At 47.5% G+C, this 26436-nt stretch overlaps 1 protein-coding gene across 1 annotated transcript in view; it reads right to left on the reverse strand.

Moving 5' to 3' along the window:
- The window catches only part of PGBD5 (piggyBac transposable element derived 5), a 257759-nt gene that overhangs the window by 62228 nt on the left and 169095 nt on the right, over positions 1–26436 (reverse strand). The window lies entirely within an intron of this gene.

Below are 26436 nucleotides of genomic sequence, written 5' to 3' on the forward strand. Positions count from 1 at the left end.
GATGTCCTCATGAACTGGAGCCTTGGAAAAGTTCCCACGCTCGAGTTCATATTAGTTCATCCACCAGAGGGTGCCTCACCGCAACTCAATGTAAGTACAGATCACTCTGCTTTCCTTCATTCCCCGGGGTTTACAGGCACGAGCGAGTGCTTTAGCGCAGCTCCTGCCTGTAAATTGATTTAACTAATACTAAAACAACCTGTGTGTTTATTTCATTAAAATACTTTGTAATAATGTGTGTGTGTTTTTTAACCCTTTCATACAATTGGATTAATAATGGATAGGTGTCATAATTGACGCCTTTCCATTATTAATCTGGCTTAATGTCACCTTACAATAGCAAGGTGGCATTAACCCTTCATTACCCCATATCCCACTGCTACACGGGAGTGGGAAGAGAGTGGCCAAGTGCCAGAATAGGCACATCTTCCAGATGTGCCTTTTCTGGGGTGGCTGGGGGCAGATGTTTGTAGCCAGGGGGGGGCCAATAACCATGGTCCCTCTAATATCTGCCCTCAGTCACTGGCTTTACCACTCTGGCGGAGAAAATTGCGCGGGAGCCCACGCCAATTTTTTCCGCCATTTAACCCTTTATTTTAGCAGCTACAGCACCAAAATTTTGCACATACACACCACTAACATTAGTAGTGTGGAATATGCAAAAAAAAAGGGGATATGAGATGGTTTACTGTATGTAAACCATGTCTCATATCCTGTCGGGTTTGTGAAGGAGAATTGAAAAGCCAGCAATTGAATTACCGGCTTTTCACTAACACCGCTGCGTATTTCTCGCAAGTCACACTGCTGGTCCGTGTGGAATCCGTATTTTTCTCACCCCCATAGACTTTCATTGGCGATTTTTTTTGCGCAATACGGTGACAAACGCAGCATGCTGCGATTTTCTACGGCCATACAAGACCATATAATACGGATCAGTAAAATACGGCTGATAGGAGCTGGGCCATAGAGAATCATTGGGTATAATGCGAATTTTACGGATGTAGTTTATGCGCTCATACGTCCGTAAAACTCGCTAGTGTGAGGCCGGCCTAACCCAGTAAATAGTTTTGTGCCTAGGAGCAGTATCTGCATGCCTGTGTATCTAAATTTTTACTGCATCCAACCCAGTAAATAGTTTTGGGCCTAGGAGCAGTGTCTGCACGCCTGTGTATCTAAATTTTTACTGCATCTAACCCAGTAAATAGTTTTGGGCCTAGGAGCAGTGTCTGCACGCCTGTGTATCTAAATTTTTACTGCATCTAACCCAGTAAATAGTTTTGGGCCTAGGAGCAGTGTCTGCACGCCTGTGTATCTACATTTTTACTGCGTCTAACCTAGTAAATAGTTTTGTGCCTAGGAGCAGTATCTGCACGCCTGTGTATCTAAATTTTTACTGCATCTAACCCAGTAAATAGTTTTGAGACTAGGAGCAGTGTCTGCACGCCTGTGTATCTAAATTTTTACTGCATCTAACCCAGTAAATAGTTTTGTGCCTAGGAGCAGTGTCTGCACGTCAGCGGAGTAGCCCGCCTGTGCAGCTAACTACACCGCCTGTGTATCTAAATTTTTACTGCATCTATCCCAGTAAATCCTTTTTGGTCTAGTACCACAGTTTGGCCACTTAGTTTTGCTCGGTTTTCATCCATCGGTTGTTGTGCCAACAACTACAGATACAGAGTTGCCAATTAGTTAAGCACCAAAATGAGTGGCAAAAGGCCTGCTGCTGGTGGAAAGGGGAATAGGCGTGTTGGAAAGGGAAAAAAACGTTGTGTCCGTGGGGTAGGTGGTAAAGCAACAGTAACATCTGCAGAAGAAAGACCATCTTCCAGCCAAAGTAAGATGTCTACTTCTTTTCGTGGACAATCTGATATGATCCCTTTCTTACGACCATCGCTACGAGCATCGCTAAAAATTCCAGATGAGGCACAAAAACAGCAGGTGCTTGAACGGATATCAAGTGCTCGTTCAAGTGGGCTCTCCTCCATGTCAACTTCAACATCACAACTACTCCAGTACTCAGAGTTGTCACCCCAATCGCACTTGCATCCTCACAGCTCCCAAGTCTCAAGCCGCCCGTCTGAGCATGGGGTAACACAGATGGTTGAGTCTGCAGAGCTGTTTACTCATTCTATAGCCTGGGAATCAGCGGTCTGCTCCAGAGCTTCTGTGAATCCAGACGAGGAAATGATCTGCACTGATGCCCAGAATCTTTGTGAGTCGGATCCAGGCCCAGATGAAGAAAGTTGTGAGCATAATGTAGACCCTCGTTCACAAACTGTAACTCCTGTTGGTGGAGACAATGAGGAAGATGATGATGAGACAGATACCTGATTGGAACGAAAACTTTACTTTTCGGTCAGGGCAGGAAGAGGTTGGCTCTGAGGACGACGGGTGTGAGAACACACAGGATGATGATGACGAGGTTGGAGACCCCACTTACTGTCAACCCACAGTCCACCAGTCCATGAGGTCAGCAGAGGAGGTGGAGGAGGATGCTAGTGACGAGTCTGACAATGAGGTTACATTGCGCCTTCCTGGACAGAGACGGAGAACTGGAAGCATGTCAACAACTGCATCCTAAACCCTAACTGTGCCTCTGAGCAGAAGTCGTGGTGGCTCTTCAGGTCGCAAGGGCTCTAAGCCTTGCATAGCCTGGGCATTTTTTGACATCGCAAAGGATGACCCAACTCATGTTGTCTGTAAGCTTTGTCAACAAAATCTCAGTAGAGGCCAAAAAATGACTAGCTTGAGTACTTCATGCATGAACCGTTACATGGATATGAGGGATATGAGGCATAAATTGCAGTGGGAAGCTCACTGTGCTACAATGCGGCCTAGTGGGCCGAGTCAACCACCGTCTGCCCGATCAAGTGCATCCGCGTCCTCTTCATCATCTGTGACTGTGGAGACAGCAGTCGCACATGGTTTTGGACGCAGACCTTCCACCTCTTTACCCGCAACAGCCAGTGTGATTGGCAGGTCGTAAGGACATTTGCAAGTGGAAACACCTGCTGGTGTTGAGCGCTCTCTGACATGGACACCACATTTTGATCAAGGCAACATAACATCGAAAGAAGGAATATAAACCAGCTCACCCGTGATGCATAAAACAATCCTCGGGAGCATGGACCCGCTGTGTTCAGGCGTATAGAGTCCAAAAAAGAAAAGAATGTCCAGCTTCACCGTAAAAAAGAGTTTTCTTTATTCAATCAAGAAGCCTTAATTAAGGGGGCGTAGTCTCCAGAAACGCGTTGAGATTCTTACCCATATGGCTTGTGCTGAAGTCTGTATCCTCTATGCTGAAAAGTTTGTGAATAAAGAAAACTCTTTTTTACGGATTCGGTGAAGCTGGACATTCTTTTCTTTTTTGAACATAACATCTCCGCCTGCACCTTCCTCACAGACCAGCAGTTTGCCGGGGACACCCTACTCAACTCCGTCTAAGCACGGCAGCCAGCCCTCAGTCCCTCAGATGTGGACAAGTAAAAGACCATTTCCTCCTAGCCATGACAAAGCTAAGAGGTTGAATTTCACCATCTGCAAGCTGTTGGCTACAGTAATGCTGCCTTTCCGCCTGGTGGACACATAGGATTTTCGAGACCTTATTTCTGTCGCAGTGCCCCAGTGCCAGATGCCCAGTCACCACTACTTCTCAAAGAAAGCTGTGCCTGGGCTACACCAGCATGTCACACTCAACATCACCGCTTCCTTGAGAAACTCTGTGTGTGACAGGATGCATTTCACCACAGACACTTGGATGAGTAGACATGGACAGGGGCGTTACATGTCGGTGACTGGGCACTGGGTAACTATGGCGACATCAGGAGAAGGGGCTGCTGTCCAAGTCTTGCCGTCCCCACGAGTTGCTCGTCGATCCTCTGTATATAGAAGTTCCTCCACTGCTTCTGCCTCCTCAACCTCCTCTCGGTCCTCCACCTGCACCCAAATCCTGTCTGGTAATGCCACCCACGTTCTAACTGCGCAGAAGGAATCCTGCACATGTCCTTACTATGCTGTCACCAGGGCTCAACGGCATCAGGCAGTGTTTACATTTAAATGTCTGGGAAATGTGAGTCACACAGCTGAGGAGTTGTGGTCAGCTCTGGAGACCGAGTTCCATCAATGGTTGTGTCCACTCAACCTGCAGCCAGGGAAGGCCGTGTGTGACAATGCTGCAAACCTAGGTGTGGCCCTTCGCCGGGGCAATGTCACACACGTGCCTTGTATGGCTCACGTTTTGAACCTGGTTGTCCAGCAATTTTTATCCCACAATCCTGGACTAGATGGGCTTCTGCAGAGGGCACGGTCGCTGTGTACTCATTTCCGCCATTCGCATCCCGCAGCTTAACGACTTACATCTCTACAGAAGTCGTTGGGCCTGCCAGTTCACCGGCTGAAATGAGATGTGCCCACATGGTAGAATTCAACTCTGCACATGTTGCAGTGACTGTGGCAGCACCGATGAGCCCTGGTGCAATACGTTATGAGTTATAGCCTGGGTCAACGAGATCCAGAGGTAGGGCAAATCACGCTGCAGGAGTGGTCTCAGATCAGGGACCTTATGCACCCTTCTGCACAGTTTTGAAATAGCAATGAAGATGTTTAGTGCTGACGATGCCATTATCAGCATGACTATTACGGTGATTTACATGCTGAAGCACACCTTAAACAGTATTCGGAGTCAGGTGGTGGAACAAGAGGAGGAGGAGGAACAGGAGGAGTTGTATGTGGAAGGGATAATATCTCCAAGGTCCAGACGGTTGGCAGCACCAAGGCGGCTGGCATTGGAGGCTGGGGGAGAGGGATTACCGGGGGCCCATGGTAGCAGCCAAACTGTTGAGGAAGGTGCAGGAGGCGAGGAAGAAGTGGAGGACGAACTGGCGCTGGGCATGGAAGACTCATCAGATGAGGGAGACCTTGATCAAATTTCTGTTGTGCGAGGTTGGGGGGAGAGGGCAGAGGAAGGAAGCATTATTCTCACCTCGCCACCACCAAGACAACAAGGACTTGGTCCTCCTGGATGCGCAAGACACATGAGTGCCTTCTTGCCGCACTACCGGCAACATGACCCTCGGATTGTCAGAATCCGAAGTAATGCCGACTACTGGGTTGCCACACTCTTAGATCCCCGGTACAAAAGTAAATTTGGCAAAATAATTCCTGCCATAGAAAGGGATTCACGCCTGCAGGAGTATCAGCAGAGACTGTTACAGAATCTAACATCTGCTTTTCCACAAAACACCAGTGGTACACGTAGTGAATCTCTGAGTTCTAACTTTCCAACCATGGGACTATCGAGTCATCACTCAAACCGTAACAGTAAAATTGTATCTGGTGGTAACAGCAATTTTTTCCAATCGTTTCAAGATTGTTTTAGACCATCTTTTGCAAGGCCATAGGAGACAAGTAGTCTGAAGCACAGCCAACGCCTAGAGAGGATGGTACAAGAGTATCTCCAAGTAACATTGATGCCATGACTGTGGAACTGGACCCTTGCTCATTTTAGACTTCCAATCTTGAAAAATGGCCTGAGCTCGCCACTCATGCCTTGGAGATCTTGTCGTGCCCCGCAGCCAGCGTTCTCTCTGAACGTGTGTTCAGCGCTGCTGGTGGTGTGCTGACAGATAAGCACACGCGGCTGTCCAGTGACAATGTAGACAGACTAACGTTCATCAAGATGAACAAATCCTGGATCCGCAAGGACTTTTCTACCCCTGTGTCATCTTGGGGAGACTAAAAGCTTGATGATTTTTGAAAATCACCTCACCAACCGTTTTAAAAAACTCTGGTGAAATTGATGCCACTTAAGTGGTGTCTGCGGCCGAATTTTTTGAAAAAATGGAGACTATTTTATTTAGTTACCTTGCTGAGTTTTACATGACGTTGCCATCGTCAATTCCAGGTGGGTGAGGTCATCTGCAGAGTTGTTTACTCTACTATGGCCTGGGATTCAGAGGTCTGCTCCAAAGCTTCAGTGTCTGCTAGTCAGCAGAGTAGCCCAGCCACCCACCGCCTGTTTACCTAAGTACTATTTTTAACGGCATCTGGCCCAGGAAATCCTTTTGGGCCTAGTAGAATTTGGTGCTACTCAGCAGCGTACCCCACCCATGAAGCAAGCTACACCGCCTGTTTACCTAAGTACTATTTTGTAACGGCATCTAGCACACGAAATCCTTTTGGGCCTAGTAGAATTTAGTGCTACACAGCAGCGTACCCTACCCATGAAGCAAGCTACACCGCCTGTTTACCTAAGTACTATTTTTAACGGCATCTGGCCCAGGAAATCCTTTTGGTCCTAGTAGAATTTAGTGCTACTTGCAGCGTACCCCACCCATGAAGCAAGCTACACTACCTGTTGATCTAATTACTAATTTTTAACTGCATCTAGCCCAGGAAATTGTTTTGTACCTAATAGCATTTTGTGCTACTCAGTAGCGAAGTCCACCCATGAAGCAAGCTACACCGCCTGTTTACCTAAGTACTATTTTTAACGGCATCTGGCCCAGGAAATCCTTTTGGGCCTTGCAGCAATTTCTGCTACTCAGCAGAGTACCCCACCCATGAAGCATATTACACCTCCTGTTTACCTAAGTACTATTTTTTAACGGCATCTAGCCCAGGAAATCCTTTTGGGCCTAGTAGCAATTTCTGCTACTCAGCAGAGTACCCCACCCATGAAGCAAGCTACACCGCCTTCTTCCTTTCTCAATCTAACCCCTCGGCTCTGGGGTGTCCACCCTCCCTCCAGCTCTCTCCTTCACACTGTGGCGACTCTTTTGGGCCCAGGCATAAGAAGTCGTCGAGGTAATGGATAATATGTGCCGCCTTACAAATGTCCATGACGACACATTCGTGGAAGCAACTAAACACCTCAAATAGTGAGCAGGATATGGAGCACCCCATGGGCAAACAGCGATCTATGTAGTACGCTCCTTCACAGAAGCAGCCCAATGGGAGGACACTATTCGGAGGCACAGGTAGTGCCCGGAACGCCCCCTCAATGTCTGTTTTGGCCATCAGGGTGCCCCTTCCCAACTTCTTGACCCGCCTGATTGCCTCATCAAACAAGGTATAGTACATAGTACTGCACTTGGTTCCGCGTCGATGTTGTCGTTTACTGACCTGCCCCTTGGATATGACAAATGGTGGATTAGTCTGAATGTATTGGGTTCCTTTTTTGGCACAACTCCCAACGGGGGTACCACTACGTCTTCCAAGGAAAGTGTTCTGAATGGACCCGCAGCCATTCTACCTAAAGATATTTATTTTTTAATTATTTTTTGGCACAACGTCTGGGTGTTGGTAGGGTGATTTTAGATTTTTACTCCAGCCTTTATTGATTTTAGAAGGGCATGACATGCCTATATCTGTGTCTCCTCCTCCTTTTACTCCTCCACCTCTTTTCTTTTCGCATGACTATATGTAGCTGTGACTTTTCCATGTGTTTGTTGTGTCTTCTGAGCAGTTTGTCAGCTTTTGGACACCTTTTAAGGTGTTTTCTTTGTGTTTTCTATGGGTTTGTATGTGTTTGTGTTTGCCTGCCATTGGTTTCAATGGGGTTCGACGGTGTTCGTCGAACACGTCCCAGTTCGACAAACCGAACCGAACTCGAACACTAGGGACGTGGCTCAACAATAATTAAGATATATTTAATTATTATCTACACAACATATATTTCTCTATTTATTTAGTAATTATTATTTCTTGATTTAGTTAATAGTGAATAAGTGCAGTCACACATTATTATTATTATTATTATTATTTATTTATATAGCACCATTGATTCCATGGTGCTGTACATGAGAAGGGGTTACATACAGGTTACAGATATCACTTACAGTAGACAGACTAACAATGACAGACTGATACAGAGGGGCGAGGACCCTGCCCTTGTGGGCTTACATTCTACAGGATTATGGGGAAGGAGACAGTAGGTTGGGGGTTGCGGGAGCTCCGGTGTTGGTGAGGCGGTAGCTTCGGTAGTGATGAGGAGGCAGCGAGGTCAGTGCAGGCTGTAGGCTTTCCTGAAGAGATGAGTTTTCAGGTTCCGTCTGAAGGATCCGACTGTGGTTGATAGTCGGACGTGTTGGGGCAGAGAGTTCCAGAAATATGGTTTATCAAGAAAATCAACATTTAGAACATTTTTTCCAAACGATAATTTTATGGTATTCAATTTTTTTAATGGTTACATACATGGGTAAATATCGTCAAACAAATATATGGCATAAAGCTGATATGACAGTTATAAAATAATTCATTATTTTTAATTCTGGTTTTTACAAATGAAATTTTTTCATAAAATATTTTTTTTATATTAAGGGGAAATGTGTTTTTGATCCTGATTACATCATCACATTTCACCAATACCCCTTCTTCACACATTTTAATAAATAGAAAATATTAACCCTTTCATGACCCAGCCTAATTTGACCTTAATGACCTGGCCATTTTTTGCAATTCTGACCAGTGTCCCTTTATGAGGTAATAACTCAGGAACGCTTCAACGGATCCTAGCGATTCTGAGACTGTTTTTTCGAGACATATCGGGCTTCATGTCAGTGGTAAACTTAGGTCAATAATTTTTGCGATTATTTGTGAAAAAATGGAAATTTGGCGAAAAGTTTGAAAATTTCGCAATTTTCAAATTTTTAATTTTCATTCTGTTAAACCAGAGAGTTATGTGACACAAAATAGTTAATAAATAACATTTCCCACATGTCTACTTTACATCAGCACAATTTTGGAAACAATTTTTTTTTTGCTAGGAAGTGATAAGGGTTAACATTTCCCATTTTTACAACAAAATTTACAAAACCATTTTTTTAGGGACCACCTCACATTTGAAGTCAGTTTGAGGGGTCTATATGGCTGAAAATACCCAAAGTGACACCATTCTAAAAACTGCACCCCTCAAGGTGCTCAAAACCACATTCAAGAAGTTTATTAACCCTTCAGGTGTTTCACAGCAGCAGAAACAACATGGAAGGAAAAAATGAACATTTAACTTTTTAGTCACAAAAATGATCTTTTAGCAACAATTTTTTTAATTTCTCATGGGTAAAAGGAGAAAGTGAACCCCGAAAGTTGTTGTACAATTTATCTTGAGTACGCCAATACCCCATATGTGGGGGTAACCACTGTTTGGGCACACATCGGGGCTCGGAAGGGAATGAGCGCCATTTGACTTTTTGAATGAAAAATTGGCTCCAATCTTTAGCGGACACCATATCACGTTTGGAGAGCCCCTGTGTGCCTAAACATTGGAGCTCCCCCTCAAGTGACCATATTTTGGAAACTAGACACCCCAAGGAACTAAATGCATAGTGAGCACTTTGAACCCCCAGGTGCTTCACAAATTGATCCGTAAAAATGAAAAAGTACTTTTTTTTCACAAAAAATTTCTTTTAGCCTCAATTTTTTCATTTTCACATGGGCAACAGGATAAAATGGATCCTAAAATTTGTTAGGCAATTTCTCCTGAGTACACCAATACCTCACATGTGGGGGCAAACGACTGTTTGGGCACACGGCAAGGCTCGGAAGGGAAGGAGCGCCATTTGACTTTTGAATAAAAAATTAGCTCCAATCGTTAGCGGACACCATGTCACATTTGGAGAGCCCCTGTGTGCCTAAACATTAGAGCTCCCCCACAAGTGACCCCATTTTGGAAACTAGACCTCCCAAGGAACTAATCTAGATGTGCGGTGAGCACTTTGAACCCCAAAGTGCTTCACAGAAGTTTATAACGTAGAGCCATGAAAATAAAAAATAATTTTTCTTTCCTCAAATTATTTTTTAGCCCGCAATTTTTTTATTTTCACAAGGGTAAAAGGAGAATTTAGACCCCAATAGTTGTTGTCCAGTTTGTCCTGAGTACGCTGATACCCCATATGTGGGGGCAAACCACTGTTTGGGCACATGTCGTGGCTCGGAAGGAAAGTAGTGACTTTTTGAAATGCAGACTTTGATGGAATGGTCTGCGGGCGTCACGTTGCGTTTGCAGAGCCCCTGATGTGCCTAAACAGTAGAACCCCCCACAAGTGACCACATTTTGGAAACTAGACCCCCAAGGAACTTATCTAGATGTGTGGTGGGCACTTTGAACCCCCAAGTGCTTCACAGAATTTTATAACGCAGAGCTGTGAAAATAAAAAATCATTTTTCTTTCCTCAAAAATTATTTTTTAGCCCCTATTTTTCATTTTCCCAAGGGTAACAGGAGAAATTAGACCCCCAAAGTTGTTGTGCAATTTTTCCTGAGTACACTTATGCCCCAAATGTTTGCGTAAACCACTGTTTGGGCGCATGTCGGGGCTCGGAAGGGAGAGAGCACATTTGACTTTTTGAACGCAAGATTGTCCAACACACCCCTAACCACAACCCTAAATCAACACACCCCTAACCCTAACCCCAACACACCCCTAATCCTAATCCCAACCCTAACCATAACCCTAACCAAAAGCCTAACCCAAACACACCCCTAACCCTAATCTTAACCCTATTTCTAACCCTAACTCTAATTCCAACTCTAACCCTATTGCTATGTGCCCACGTTGTGGATTCGTGTGCGGATTTTTCCTCACCGTTTTTGAAAGATCACACTGTGTTTTACCTGCGGATTTACAGCGGATTTACAGTGTTTTTTGTGTGGATTTCACCTGCAGATCCCTGGTGAGGAACAGGTGTAAAACGCTGCGGAATCCGCACAAAGAATTGACATGCTGCAGAAAATACAACACAGCGTGTCCGCGCGGTATTTTCTGCACCATGGGCACAGAGGATTTGATTTTCCTTAGGTTTACATGGTACTGTAAAAGTGATGAAAACTGCTATGAATCTGCAGCAGCCAATCCGCACCATGTGCACATAGCCTAGTTCTAACCCTAACCCCAATTCTAACCCTAATTCTAACCCCAACCCTAATTGCAACCCTAACCCTAATTCTAACCCTAATTGCAACCCTGACCCTAATTTCAACCCTAACCCTAATTCTAACCCTAACCCAAATTGCAACCCTAACTCTAAACTTCTTATGCAGACATCTCAGACACGGTCCGGGACGGTGAAACAGGAAGGAGGTGAGCAGGATGTGACGACGGCCGTTTCGCGCTTACGTCAGCGCTTCAACGGGTTGAAGCGCTGACGTAAGCGCGAAACGGCCGTCGTCACATCCTGCTCACCTCCTTCCTGTTTCACCGTCCCGGACCGTGTCTGAGATGTCTGCATAAGAATCTTCAATAAAGCGTTGCATCTGGATCGGTGAGTGTGCCGCATTCTTCTGTTCATTGCTGCTTGTTCATCCTCCTTCCTGCGAGCACCTCGACCGTGACCCTGGATCCTGGTTCAGTGTCGCAGTGACTGTTAACGGTTTGTGGTCCAGCAGCAGCTGTGCAGTCATAGTTTTGTTTCTTGCTTTGTGCCTAACTCTAAACTTACTTGCAACCCTAACTCTAATTGCAACCCTAACCGCAACGCTAACCCTAATTCTAACCCTAATTGCAATTCTAACCCTAATTGCAACCCTAACCCTAGTGGAAAAATAAAATTAAATATATTTTCTTTATTTATATTATTTTCCCTACCTATGGGGGTGATAAAGGGGGGTTATTTACTATTTTTTTATTTTGATCACAGTGATAGGATGTATCACAGTGATCACTGTAAGATTCGGCAGGCGCACTGCGAATGTGCCCGACATTTTGGAAGATGTCGGCACCCATCCTAGCAGACGGACAGACACCGGGAGGGACCAGAGGACCCCGGAGGTACGGGGGTGGGATTGGACAGCAGGGGGGCATCGGACAGGACGGAGGGGAGAGGAGGCAGCAGAGGATAGAACGGAGGGGAGGGAAGACTGACGGCGGCTGCAGATCGCTGCTGTCATTCGGTGGCAGGGGCAGATCGGGGTCTCCAGCCGTGGCCGATGATATTCCATCATTGACCATGGCTGGATTGTAATATTTCACAAAGTTTCATTGGTGAAATATTACAAATTGCTCTGATTGGCTGTTTCACTTTCAACAGCCAATCAGAGCGATCGTAGCCACGTGGGGGCAAAGCCACCCCCCGGGCTGAAGTACCACTCCCCTTGTCCCTGCAGGTCAGGTGAAATTGGAGTTAACCCTTTCACCCGACCTGCAGGAACGCGATCATTCTGTGATGCAGCATATGCGTCACAGGTCAGATTGGCACCGACTTTCATGACGCATACGCTGTGTCACAGGTGAGGGAAGGGGTTAATAAGGTATTATTGGGTATAATAACATTTTCTACTCTAATGAAGCGTATTATATGCAAAGTTGCATAATTTCAATATTTTGGTAATACAAGGTTATGACAAATACAAAAACATCTAGACAATCTGTTACTGAGACATAACCTCTGCATTTATCATCAACATATAAAGGCCTTATTTTTATTTTTCATTTTTATTCTTACTTCATTCTTAATTTTTATTTTTTATCTCAAGAAGAAAAAATGAATATTTAATAAAGTAATGTCTAGTACAAGAATATTGCTTCATTAAATATAGTGATCATATGGTTTCATTATAAGAAAAAGGTTTCAATTCTGAGTTAAATACAACAATTCTTTCACTCATTCATTCATATATATTCTTATTTTGGTTCATGGCTATACATTCTTACATATTATTTTTCTAATAAATATAGTTTATTAATAACGTTTTAGTAATAAAGATGGAAACATTTGTTACATAAAAGACACACTGACAAAAAGAAATTACACCTATAACATAAAAATGTTCTATCACATGAAGATTATGGTTAATAAAGTATTTTATTTTTCCAAATATAAATTCCATATTAATATTCTGATAATAATTATATGGATATTATTGATTGCTATGGTACGCTGTGATATTACAGGTTAGGAAAATTACCAGATTTGGTATAGAATTAGGGAATGAAGACTTCAATGAAGATATTGAAGTTACGTTAATAAAGACTTTTCATATTTCTGAATTCAATTGATTCTTAAAAGTTGTAAGAAGAAAAAGCGGTTATCCAGAAGTTCCACAAGGTAACATTGCTATATGATTTCTGAGTAATAATAGACTGTGTCAATTACAATTCATGTCACCACTGACAACCATGACTGCAGCATCCATCATTGACAACTATGAGTACAGTATCTAAACTGACAACCACAATTGGAGAGTACAATGATCCTATGATGCTAAGATGATGAACTGTGTTATTACGTTTTATCATGTTCCAGTGGTTTCCTATCACCTGTAAGACTTCCATGAAAGCTAGTTAACAATAAGGTAATTGTCAGGATACTAACAATCTTGACATGTGTCCTGTGCACTAAGGACTGGTTATGGTGCTATGTTTAGCAAGAAAGAGTCAATTTAACCCTTGCTGTGCTGACCAAAGACATCACACCTGTTCCAAGACCAGTGTGGATAATATGGAGGATTCCAGATGATTTCCAAGGCACGCCAATGTAAGTCCAGGTGTGTCCAGGTGACACTGCACAGATATTAAAGCTACATTTCATCTATGGACTTTGTTTTCTTATCAACATTTGAATTTGTGGACTTTGATTGACACATGACACACGGTCTCTACAATATTTACATGCTATCATCTATTTCAAAAGAATTATAATAAAGATTGTTTTAAAAGAACCAAGAAAAAGACATCAAGATGAAGACCAGATGACATCAGACCTCAGATGCTTCAATTATGTATAGGGAAGTATAATTATCTAATATATAATTGCCTAGAATACTACTTCCTGCAATTTGTGCCAACTTCCGTCTCTTTGTCCGGAGCTAATGTCCGAAGATAATGTCCGGAGCTAATGTCCGGAGCTAATGTCCGGAGATAAGTGACGTCACCAGTGTCCTACACCCAGGCAGAGCACAGGGGCCCCAGGCAGCATATGGGGCCCCAGGCAGAGCACAGGGGCCCCAGGCAGCATATGGGGCCCCAGGCAGAGCACAGGGGCCCCAGGCAGCATATGGGGCCCCAGGCAGAGCACAGTGGCCCCAGGCAGAGCACAGGGGCCCCAGGCAGAACATGGGGCCCCAGGCAGAGCACAGGGGCCCCAGGCAGAGCACAGGGGCCCCAGGCAGCATATGGGGCCCCAGGCAGAGCACAGGGGCCCCAGGCAGAGCACAGGGGCCCCAGGCAGCATATGGGGCCCCAGGCAGAGCACAGGGGCCCCAGGCAGCATATGGGGCCCCAGGCAGAGCACAGGGGCCCCAGGCAGCATATGGGGCCCCAGGCAGAGCACAGTGGCCCCAGGCAGCATATGGGGCCCCAGGCAGAGCACAGTGGCCCCAGGCAGAGCACAGGGGCCCCAGGCAGCATATGGGGCCCCAGGCAGAGCACAGTGGTCCCAGGCAGAGCACAGGGGCCCCAGGCAGCTTATGGGGCCCCAGGCAGAGCACAGTGGCCCCAGGCAGAACATGGGGCCCCAGGCAGAGCACAGTGGCCCCAGGCAGAGCACAGGGGCCCCAGGCAGAACATGGGGCCCCAGGCAGAGCACAGGGGCCCCAGGCAGAGCACAGGGGCCCCAGGCAGCATATGGGGCCCCAGGCAGAGCACAGGGGCCCCAGGCAGCATATGGGGCCCCAGGCAGAGCACAGGGGCCCCAGGCAGCATATGGGGCCTCAGGCAGAGCACACACCAAATCGGAGGCCGAGGGGCCCCGCCAACCAAATCGGAGGCCGAGGGGCCCCGCCAACCAAATCGGAGGCCGAGGAGCCCTGCCCACCAAATCGAAGGCCGAGCGGCCCCGCCCACCAAAGCGGAGGCCGAGGGGCCTGGCCCCGCCCACCAAAGCGGAGGCCGAGGGGCCCCGCCCACCACATCGGAGGCCGAGGGGCCCCGCCCACCAAATCGGAGGCCGAGGGTCCCCGCCCACCAAATCGGAGGCCGAGGGTCCCCGCCCACCAAATCGGAGGCCGAGGGTCCCCGCCCACCAAATTGGAGGCCGAGGGTCCCCGCCCACCAAATTGGAGGCCGAGGGTCCCCGCCCACCAAATCGGAGGCCGAGGGGCCCCACCCACCAAATCGGAGGCCGAGGGGCCCCGCCCACCAAATCGGAGGCCGAGGGGCCCCGCCCACCAAATCGGAGGCCGAGGGGCCCCGCCCACAAAATCGGAGGCCGAGGGGCCCCGCCCACCAAATCGGAGGCCGAGGGTCCCCGCCCACCAAATCGGAGGCCGAGAGTCCTCGCCCACCAAATCGGAGGATAGGGGGCCCCGCCAACCAAATCGGAGGCCGAGGGGCCCCGCCAACCAAATCGGAGGCCGAAGAGCCCCGCCCAACAAATCGAAGGCCGAGCGGCCCCGCCCACCAAAGCGGAGGCCGAGGGGCCCGGCCCCGCCCACCAAAGCGGAGGCCGAGGGGCCCCGCCCACCAAATCGAAGGCCGAGGGGCCCCGCCCACCAAAGCGGAGGCCGAGGGTCCCCGCCCACCAAATCGGAGGCCGAGGGTCCACAACACCCTAATCGGAGGCCGAGGGGCCCCGCCCACCAAATCAAAGGCCGAGGGGCCCCGCCAACCAAAGCGGAGGCCGAGGGTCCCCGCACACCAAATCGGAGGCAGAGGGACCCCGCCCACCAAATCGGAGGCCGAGGGTCCCCGCCCACCAAATCGGAGGCCGAGGGGCTTCGTCAACCAAATCGGAGGCCGAGGAGCCCCACCCACCAAATCGAAGGCCGAGCGGCCCCGCCCACCAAAGCGGAGGCCGAGGGGCCTGGCCCCGCCCACCAAAGCGGAGGCCGAGGGGCCTGGCCCCGCCCACCACATCGGAGGCCGAGGGGCCCCGCCCACCACATCGGAGGCCGAGGGGCCCCGCCCACCAAATCGGAGGCCGAGGGTCCCCGCCCACCAAATCGGAGGCCGAGGGTCCCCGCCCACCAAATCGGAGGCCGAGAGTCCCCGCCCACCAAATCGGAGGATAAGGGGCCCCGCCAACCAAATCGGAGGCCGAGGGGCCCCGCCAACCAAATCGGAGGCCGAGGAGCCCCACCCAACAAATCGAAGGCCGAGCGGCCCCGCCCACCAAAGCGGAGGCCGAGGGGCCCGGCCCCACCCACCAAAGCGGAGGCCGAGGGGCCCTGACCACCACATCGGAGGCCGAGGGGCCCCGCCCACCAAATCGGAGGCCGAGGGGCCCCGCCCACCAAATCGGAGGCCGAGGGGCCCCGCCCACCAAATCGGAGGCCGAGGGTCCCCGCCCACCAAATCGGAGGCCGAGGGTCCCCGCCCACCAAATCGGAGGCCGAGGGTCCCCGCCCACCAAATCGGAGGCCGAGGGGCCCCGCCTACCAAATCGGAGGCCGAGGGTCCCCGCCCACCAAATCGGAGGCCGAGGGTCCCCGCCCACCAAATCGGAGGCCGAGGGGCCCCGCCCACCAAATCGGAGGCCGTGGGGCCCCGCCAACCAAATCGGAGGCCGAGGGTCCCCGCCCACCAAATTATTCTTACATTTGAATAAATAAAGTATATATGGATTCTAGACTCCCGATTCTTTAGAATCGGGCTGCCATCTAGTATATTTTATATATGAATATTGGTCACGGCTTACCATAACATGAATTTACATATCATTATGTTATTGAGTATGTATAGCAATATTATTATTAACATTAAATTATTTTGCCAAAAAAAGAAGATCTTATTAATATATTTACTTTGAGGGTTCCAATCAATGTCTGTCACCCTCAAAAGGGGGAATTGTTAAATATTAACCCCTTTACCCCCAAGGGTGGTTTGCACGTTAATGACCAGGCCAATTTTTACAATTCTGACCACTGTCCTTTTATGAGATTATAACTCTGGAACGCTTCAACGGATCCCGGTGATTCTGACATTGTTTTCTCGTGACATATTGTACTTCATGATAGTGGTAAAATTTCCTTGATATTACCTGCGTTTATTTGTGAAAAAAAACGGAAATTTCGCAATTTTCCAACTTTGAATTTTTATGCAATTAAATCACAGAGATATGTCACACAAAATACTTAATAAGTAACATTTCCCACATGTCTACTTTACATCAGCACAATTTTGGAACCATGTACTGAGCACATTCACCCTGGTGATCTAGTGGCAGTTAAAGGGAACCTGTCACCCCGTTTTTTCGGTATGAGATAAAAATACCGTTAAATAGGGCCTGAGCTGTGCATTACAACAGTGTATTTTGTGGACCCCGATTCCCCACCTATGCTGCCGAAATACGTTACCGAAGTAGTCGTTTTCGCCTGTCAATCAGGCTGGTCAGGTCGCATGGGCGTGGTGTCCTCCCCCAGATCTTGCGTAGTGTTCCGTTGGTGGCGTAGTGGTGTGCGCATGCCCAAGGTCCCGAATCCTCTGCCAGGGGTGTGAAAACAACAGCGATGTCCGTTATTCCATTGGTGGTCGGTGGGCGCGGCCATCTTGCTTTGGCCGCAGAATCGGCGCTCTGCTGGCCGCGGCTTCAGGAAAATGGCCGCGGGCATCCGCGCGTGCGCAGATGGCTATCGCGGCGGCCATTTTCGTGAAGCCGAGATGCGAATTCTGCTTCACGAAAATGGCCGCCGCGATAGCCATCTGCGCACGCGCGGATGCCCGCGGCCATTTTCCTGAAGCCGCGGCCAGCAGAGCGCCGATTCTGCGGCCAAAGCAAGATGGCCGCGCCCACCGACCACCAATGGAATAACGGACATCGCTGTTGTTTTCACACATCTGGCAGAGGATTCGGGACCTTGGGCATGCGCACACCACTACGCCACCAACGGAACACTACGCAAGATCTGGGGGAGGACACCACGCCCATCTGACCAGACCAGCCTGATTGACAGGCGAAAACGACTACTTCGGTAACGTATTTCGGCAGCATAGGTGGGGAATCGGGGTCCACAAAATACACTATTTTAATGCACAGCTCAGGCCCTATTTAACGGTATTTTTATCTCATACCGAAAAAATGGGGTGACAGGTTCCCTTTAAAGAAGAGACATTGCAGGAGACTGAGTTAAGAATTAGGGACAATGTAGTGGTGTGTGTCTCTGAGACTTGTAATGCAGTGCTTGATCTGCCAAACAATTCCCCAATGGGGGTACCTTTTTTAAAAATGCACTAGGGCCATCACAGGCCCCTAGCCCAAGCTTCAATGGCCTATAACAGTACAGGGCACGTTCACCCTGGTGATCTAGTGGCAGGTACATTTTAGATTGCAGGAGACCGAGTTAAGAAGTCAGCCCAATGGAATGTCATGCCCAATTCCCCAATGTGGGGTCATTTTTGAAAAAAATAAGAGTGCCATCACAGCCCCCTTGCCCAAAATACACCATACAGAGCAAGTTAACCCTGGTGTTCTAGTGGCAGTTAAAGGACACATTGCAGGAGACAGAATGAAGAAGTCAGCCCAATGTAGTGTCATGCCCAATTCCCCAATGTGGGGTCATTTAAAAAAAAATAAATAAAAGAGTGCCATCACATCCCCCTTACCCAAAACAGAGCACGTTATCCCTGGTGATCTAGTGGTTCTGGATGATGAGGATGAGGAAAAGGAGGAGGATAACTGCAAACAGACCAAATATTGTAGCGTATACCCATGCGGGGTTATGAAGAGGTGCATGAGAATACGCCTCCCCAAATTGAGAATGTATTTGAGGTTATGTTTCGCTGTTTTCACTTGGTGGTGTACAGAAGTCTTTCCCAATCTAGGCCTTGTTCATTTTTATAAGAGTCAGCCTGTCAGCATTTTCAGTTGACAGGCGGATGCGCTTATGTGTTATAATTCCACCATTGGCACTAAAAACCCTCTCTGACAGAACGCTAGCAGCAGGGCAGGCCAGGACCTCCAAGGCGTAGAGAGCCATTTCATGCCACGTGTCCAGCTTGAATACCCAATAATTAAAAGGCACAGAGGAATCACGGAGGATGTTTGTGAGTCGTCCGCCAGGGCCATGGGGCACCCGGTACCGAGTCCGGTGTTCACAGGGGGATGTCACGGTGGCTACGACCCAGTCCGTGGCCATGGGCACCAATGTAAAAAGGGAAAGTCTTTAAACGATTTGGTGAATAGAGTCTATGTTTATGACGCCACCTGTGGTATTCGGTCAGTGGGGACCGACGATGCTTTGAGGGGTCCTCTGGGGTGATGTTATGGCAGCTAGATGGTATAACTTCCCACAGGTGAAGCATATCCCCAGTGCTCCCAGTGTGTAGATGAAAGATTGTGAATAGCGCAGTAAAGAACGAGGACACAGGTTTGCAGTCTCTTTACCTGGTTTACTGAAGACTTCAGGCAGCCACAGTCCAGGGTACCAGATCACAGGGCAGGCAGGGTCCAGCCGGCTTGGAAGCGAATCCAGAGTCCCCTTTACCAGGTGGAGTTAAAAGCCTTCCTCTAGCACAGTGGTGTTGTAGTCCCTTACTGCATATGGCTTCACATAAGGTCCTCACAGTTGTTCTTTCTGTCCCCCATATAGAATAGGACATAACCCGTATGACTGGTGACTTGAGCCTTTTTACAGGGACTCTAGAACGTCCCGTGCTCTATAGATGTCACCGTGCCTCCTGGGTATTAAGGCGGACAGGTAACTTGCAGTTCAGTTGTCCTGCTGGTTTCTGATGTAAGTTGTAGAGTTCCTTACAACCTCAGTGGTCCGGCCACAGGTTTTCTGTGCCTCAGACGGAGGCAGCCTGCTCTTAGCTAGTCTCCCCTGATATCCTCTCCTGTGCTTCGCTCTCCTGCATGCTCACTGAACAATGTTCGGCTTTCTGTGTGGCTCTTTCCAGGAGCTGTGGTACTTCAGACCACATGGCCCCTTCAGACCTTCTGACCCTCTAGGTCGGTCTGCTCCCTTCTGTCTCTGACAATCTGATCTCTCTCTCCCTCCAAACCACAATATATATACATATGCAGGGGAGTCACCTAGTAAATAGGATCAAAAGCTCCCCCTTGTGGCCTGGAGTGTGAACATGTTGTGTGTATGGTGGCTACCTGATAAAATATATCCTTCATCGCTTCCAAGCGTAACATCACTCTCCCCGTGAGGAAAGCAATGCTACTCTGACGACCAGGACCCTGGGGCGCCACATTTGTACAATGTGCAAGGTACTCCCTCACCATCTTCCCAAACATTCCACTTCTTGTAACAGCACCCCTTGCCTCTGTGCTGCTACAATGGGAGGGTCTGAGAAAACTGTCCCAGAACTTGGCCATTGTTCCCCTGCCTAAGCTGAATTGTACTTCTGTCTCTCTCGCTTGGACTCCTTGGTTGTCAGGGAAATGATGAGGAATCCTGCTCAACGAGATAGTGAAAAAACTCTTTTCTTTACTCACTTAAATGATATGATATCATGACTAAGGGTGCTTGGTCACCAGAAACGCGTTGATATCACATTTTATTCTCTGTAATTGCTGATGTTTTTATCCTCCACTGAACATATTTTTTAAGTGAATAAAGAAAAGAGTTTTTTCACTATCTCGTTGAGCTGGATTCCTCATCATTTCCCTGATTCCTCCACACCTTGACACAGCGGTTCCGTGCTCCGAGTCTTCAAGGATGTTGACTATGGTGAGCTGGACTTTGTTCGATTTACTCCTTGGTTGTACAACAAACTCTGACATCTGCTGCCAGCGTTCTCACATGGGAATTTTCTAAGTAATTCCGCTACAAGGGCCCTCTGGTACTGCAACATTTTAGTACACCTCTCTGCCTCTGGTAGAAGAGATTGAAAATTCTCCTTGTAGCGTGGGTCTAGAAGTGTCACCAACCAGTAATGAGTGTCACCCAAAATTTTGATAATGCGAGGGTCACGTGAAATGCAGAGCAACATAAAGTCAGCCATGCGTGCCAGACTGCTAACAGGCAAGACTTCCGTGTCCTCACCAACAGGACGACTGACCATGCTGTCCTCCTCCTCCCTGTCCTCAGGCCATCCCCGCTGAACAGACGCTAATACAGATGTGTTTGTAGTACCTTCTATAGCGCATGAAAGTAGCTCCTGTTCTTCCTCTTCCTCCTCCTTATTGCCTAGCAATCCACATTGAGAAGACATGAGGCTGGGCTGAGTGTAATCCCCCTGTATGTTTTCTTGCTCCATGTCCTTGTGCTCCACCTGCAATGCATCCTCTTTGATTTTGAGCAGAGAGGTTTTCAGAATGCTGAGAAGCGGGATGGTGATGTTAATTATGGCGTCATCGCCGCTCACCATCTTGGTGCAGTCCTCAAAGTTTTGGAGGATATTACATATGTCTGACATCCATGTCCACTCCTGAGGTCTTATGTTTGGAGTCTGATCTGAAATTCGACGGCCTTGTTGATGTTGGTTGTCAACAATGGCCCTCTTCTGCTTACAAATCTACAAATCTTTTCCAACATATGCAGCGTAGAGTTCCAGCGGGTGTGGACATCACACAACAGTCGATGAGCTGGAAGCTGAAAACACTGCTGAAGCACAGCAAGGGTGGCTGAAGCTGTAGATGACTTTCTAAAATGGGCAGACAGACGGTGTACTTTCACTAGCAGATCCAGCAGCTCTGGGTAGCTTTTCAGAAAACGTTGAACCACGAGTTTAAGCACATGGGCCAAGCAAGGCACGTATGTGAGCTCACCTTGCCTCAGAGCCGCCACAAGGTTACGGCCATTGTCACACACAACCATGCCTGGCTGTAGGTTCAGGTTCAGAGGTGTCATCCAAACATCTGACTGCTCTTTCAGCGCAGTCCACAACTCTTCTACATTGTGTCGTTTGTCACCTATGCAGATTAGCTTCAGCACAGCCTGTTGCCGCTTGGCTGAGGCGGTGCTGTAGTGCTTCCATCTTCTGACTGATGTGTTGATTTCAGAGATAGAGGATGAAGAGGAGGAGGACGTGCAGGAGCTGTAGACTGTGGGGGCAACCCTGAATGACGTAGGGCCAGCAATCCTCGGCGTGGGAAGGATGTGTTCCATCCCAAGGTCCGACTGGGTCCCGGCTTCCATTATGTTAACCCAGTGTGCCATCAGTGAGATGTACCATCCCTGCCCACAAGCACTTGTCTGTGGTTAGATGGACTTTCCCTGTAACAGCATTGTTGAGGCCACGGGTAATGTTGTGGGACACATGCTGGTGTAATGCCTGTATGGCACACCGGGAGAAATAGTGGTGACTGGGGACCGAGTACCTTTGGACTGCACCGCCATCAGGTTGCGGAAAGCTTCCATCTCAATGAGCCTAAAAGGCAGCCTTTCTAGCGCAAGCAGAAGAGAAATATTAGAATTTAGTACTGTGGCCTGTGGGGCGTTGACTGGGTATTTCCGCTTGCGTTCTAAAGACTGGGTTATAGACAACTGAAGGCTGTGCTGGGACAAGGACGGGCTAGATGATGGTGCTGCTTGAGTGTGGGGCACAACAGGTGCAGGGCTAGAGGCATCTTCACATGCACAGTGTACTGGAGATTGACTTCTACGCAAAATAGTGGAAGAAGCAGTGGTGTAACCTGCAGACCGTGTTCCTGGAGCTTGGGGCTCAGCCCACAAAGTTGGGTGCTTTGCTTGCATATGCCTGATCATGCTGATGGTGGTCAGGCTGGTTGTTTTGCTAGCCCTGCTGATGCAGGAATGGCAGGTGCTGCAAATGGCCTGTTTGGGGTTATCGGCAATTTTTAAAAAATAACCAGACTCGGGAAGATCTAACAGTTGGAATGGCAACTTCACTCATGTTGGTGTTACTGGGAATGGATGCACACCTTCTGTCTGTGGCCACCACACTGCTTCTTCCTGCTTGTTGGTGGGATATGCCTCCTTCCCCATTTGTGCTGCTGTCCTCGCTATGCATGTCCTCCTGCCAGGTTGAGTCAGTCACTATGGCATCCACCACCTTGTCTTCCACATCTGCTCCCTGCTCCTCCTCCTGACTTTCTGGCAATTGTGTCTCATCATCATCCACCTCTTGTGACTCTTTCCCACCATCGCCTTCGTGTGACTGGGGCTGGTCAAAGATTTGGGCAGCTCTGTATCTTTCGCCACTTCAAGTTGACCGGCAGAGATTTCTGAATCTTGAAATGGACAACTGAACAGCTCTTCATAGTGTCCAAGTGTAGGATCAGTTGTCTCAGGGCATTCGGCATGGTGGGAGGAAGGAGGATCAGGGTGAGGAATATCTTGGTCACACTCACGGCTACTCAGACTTGACCATGTGGAAGACATGGTGGTGGCTAAGTGACTGGAAGAATTATCCGTTATCCAACCAACAACTGTTTCACACTGCTCTGCCTTCAATAGCGGTGTGCTGCGGTCCACTAGGACAGGAAGGTTGAGCGAAAAGATGTGGGTCTTTGTTGTGGCCCACTTTCACCTTGGCCACGGCCTCATCCTCTGGATGCACCATTAGCATCACGTCCACTTCCCCGTCCCTTGCCTTAACCATTTTAAATGGACTACTGCACTATTTCAAATGCTCAACACAAATTTCTTTATTAGTAGCAAAATAATATCTGATCATTATGCCTGCAAATCTACGATTTTTCAAACCCAAACACGAGGCAGGCCTCAGTCTGACATAACAGACTGTATTCAATGTTTGGGGGCTTTTTTGTGAAGTGAATTTATGCAAAATAGTGCTGTATAGAATTGGAGTATCAGACAGCCAAAAAATAAGTACACCGGCCTACAATGACCAAACTTGGAGAACGCAGATATATGAGGCCTTTTTCGGTGAATTTAAAACACACACACAAAAAAAGTGACACACGGCTAGCACACGCAACTATGCTACGTATGCCTGACATACATTTTGGGGGGGGGTGAAAAAAAAATCCAACTAGGTATATAGTAAAGAAGCTGCAGCAGCAGCAACATACAGTTATGCAGCTTTGGAAGGGATGCAGTGGGAGCAATATACGCACATACAGTGCCTGCAGGCCTTGCACTGATGTGGATATGCTGTGCCCTGCCTACCTAGCACTGCAATATCAGGACCCACGAATTAGCCCTAAAAAGGACTGTTGGTTTCTCAGGAGTTGTGGATGTAAGAGTTGCAGACTTACACTGCCTCTAAAAACCACAATTCTGACCCTATTTCGGCACCAGCTCTCCCTACTCTCACTGAAACAGGAACAGAGTGCGGCGAGCAGGACGGCGCCAGGTCTCTTATACTTGTGATGATGCTGTACAGCCAAGCCAATCACTGCACGACCACAACAAAGATGGCTGCTGTTATGATCCCAGTGGCTGGGGATCACAGGAAATACTAGCTAAGTAACTAAACATAGACACGAGCTCTAGGGAGGTGGTAACTGGACTGACCGCAAAACCTGATCCTATCCAAACACACTAAAGGTAGCCGGTGAACGTGCCTAAAATCCTGGACATCTCGACGCAGCCTGAGAAACTGACTACCCCTAAAGAGAAAGCAAGACCTCACTTGCCTCAAGAGAAATAACCCCAAAGATATAGGAAGCCCCCAACAAATAATAACGGTGAGGTAAGGAGAAAAGACACACGTAGGAATGAAAACAGATTCAGTAAATGAGGCCCGCTAATACTAGATAGCAGAAGACAGATAGCGAACTGTGCGGTCAGTAAAAAACCCTACCAAAATATCCACGCTGAGAAATCAAGAACCCCCACACCAACTAACGGTGTGGGGGGAGAAACTCAGCCCCCCAGAGCTACCAGCAAGCTGGGAAATCACATATTAGCAAGCTGGACAAGAAACATATAGAACACTGATGATCAAAAAATGAACAAAACGGAAACTTCGCTTCTCTTGAAGAGACTGAGAGCAAGGTAGTCAGAAGGAATCAGAATAGCTGATGGCTGATGCCAGTCACAAACCTGCAGAAAGACAGCACTCACACAGTACCACTTGTGACCACAAGAGAGAGCCCAGAAATAGAGTTCACAACAGGCTGCGGCGTTTCATGGCCTGGCAGACAATCCCTGCAGCGTGATTGGGTCTCTAAAGTCTGCCAAAACTGCTGGGTGGAGACTGCAGTTACTGCCGAATAATCCCGGAAATGCTCGCTGGTCGCAGAGTACACTGAGCATAGCAATACTCGGACGAGTACCGAATAGTGGCGAGCATGTTCGCTCATCACTAGTGGTGAATTCTCCTTCAATGTAAGTCCTCAAACAGAGGCTGGACAGACATCTGTCTGGGATGATTTAGTGAATCCTGCTTTGAGCAGGGGGTTGGACCAGATGACCCAGGAGGTCCCTTCCAACGCTACCATTCTATGATTCTATGAAAATCACCCTAGTAAATTACAAAGGATTCCCTTCCTACCAGTGGAGGTGGGCACCCTTCAATCCTGCGTAGTAGTGTCCCCGCTCAACGATGGTTTTCCCTCCCTTTCCCTGAAAGGCCCAATAAAGATATGGTGCACAAAAATAGCAGTACTGTACAATATGTAATCAGGTAAACACGGCACAACAAACTATAAAAATTACACAACAAAACTTTGAAAGTTAAAAACTTGGGGCCAAAAAAACATTTTAGTGAAAAAAAAATTAATTAATTTTCACTGCCCAATAATATAAAATGATGCTCTTGTGAAAATGAAAAATCTGGGTCTAAAGCAACATTTATAATTATCAGTCCCTATTTTATAAAATTCTGTGAAACACTTGCGGATTCAAGATGCTCAATGCACCCCTAAATGAATTCTTTGAGAGATATAGTTTCCAAAATAGGTCACAAGTAGGAGGTTTTTGGTGGTTCTGCATGTCAGGGGCTCTTCCATTCCATTCTATTCCAGCCAAAATGGCTCTCCAAATTTAAAATAGGGCTCCTTGCCTTTTAAGCCCAGTCATATAACCAAACAGTAGTACATGACCACATTTGGGATATTGTCATGTTCAGGAGAAACGGACCATACAATTTGTTGAGCAATTTTCTCCTGATACTATTGTGAAAATGAAAAATTTGTGGGTAAAGTAAGATTTTGAGGAAAATTACTTTAAAATTGTTGTTTTCACTTTAATTCCTATGAAGCATCTGATGGGTTAACAAATTCCTAAATGTGGCTTTGAATACCTTAAAGGGTGCAATTTTTAAAATACGGTCACTTTAGCACACTTGACATATAGGTTCCTAAAATTTACTGCACATGTGACGTGAGCCCTAAAAAAACAGGTTTTGGACAATTTAATTGAAAAATGAAAAACTGGTGTTAAAACAAAAATAAGATACAAAAATGATACGGATATAAAGTAGACTGTGGAAAGTGTTACTCATTAATAATTTTAGTGATATGACTATCTGTTCTAAGGGCATAAAAATTCCAAAATGGAACATTTTTCAAAATTGTCATAAAATTTCCATTTTTTCACAATAAATGCATACCATATTGGCCTAAATGTACCACTGCATAAGAAGTACAATATGTTATGAAAAAACAAAGTCAAAATCACAAATATGTTGAAGCATTTCAGAGATATTACCACTAGTAATGAGCGAGTATACTCGTTGCTGTG

Source organism: Ranitomeya variabilis, chromosome 2, assembly GCF_051348905.1.
Source record: "Ranitomeya variabilis isolate aRanVar5 chromosome 2, aRanVar5.hap1, whole genome shotgun sequence".
Classification (NCBI taxonomy): domain Eukaryota; kingdom Metazoa; phylum Chordata; class Amphibia; order Anura; family Dendrobatidae; genus Ranitomeya; species Ranitomeya variabilis.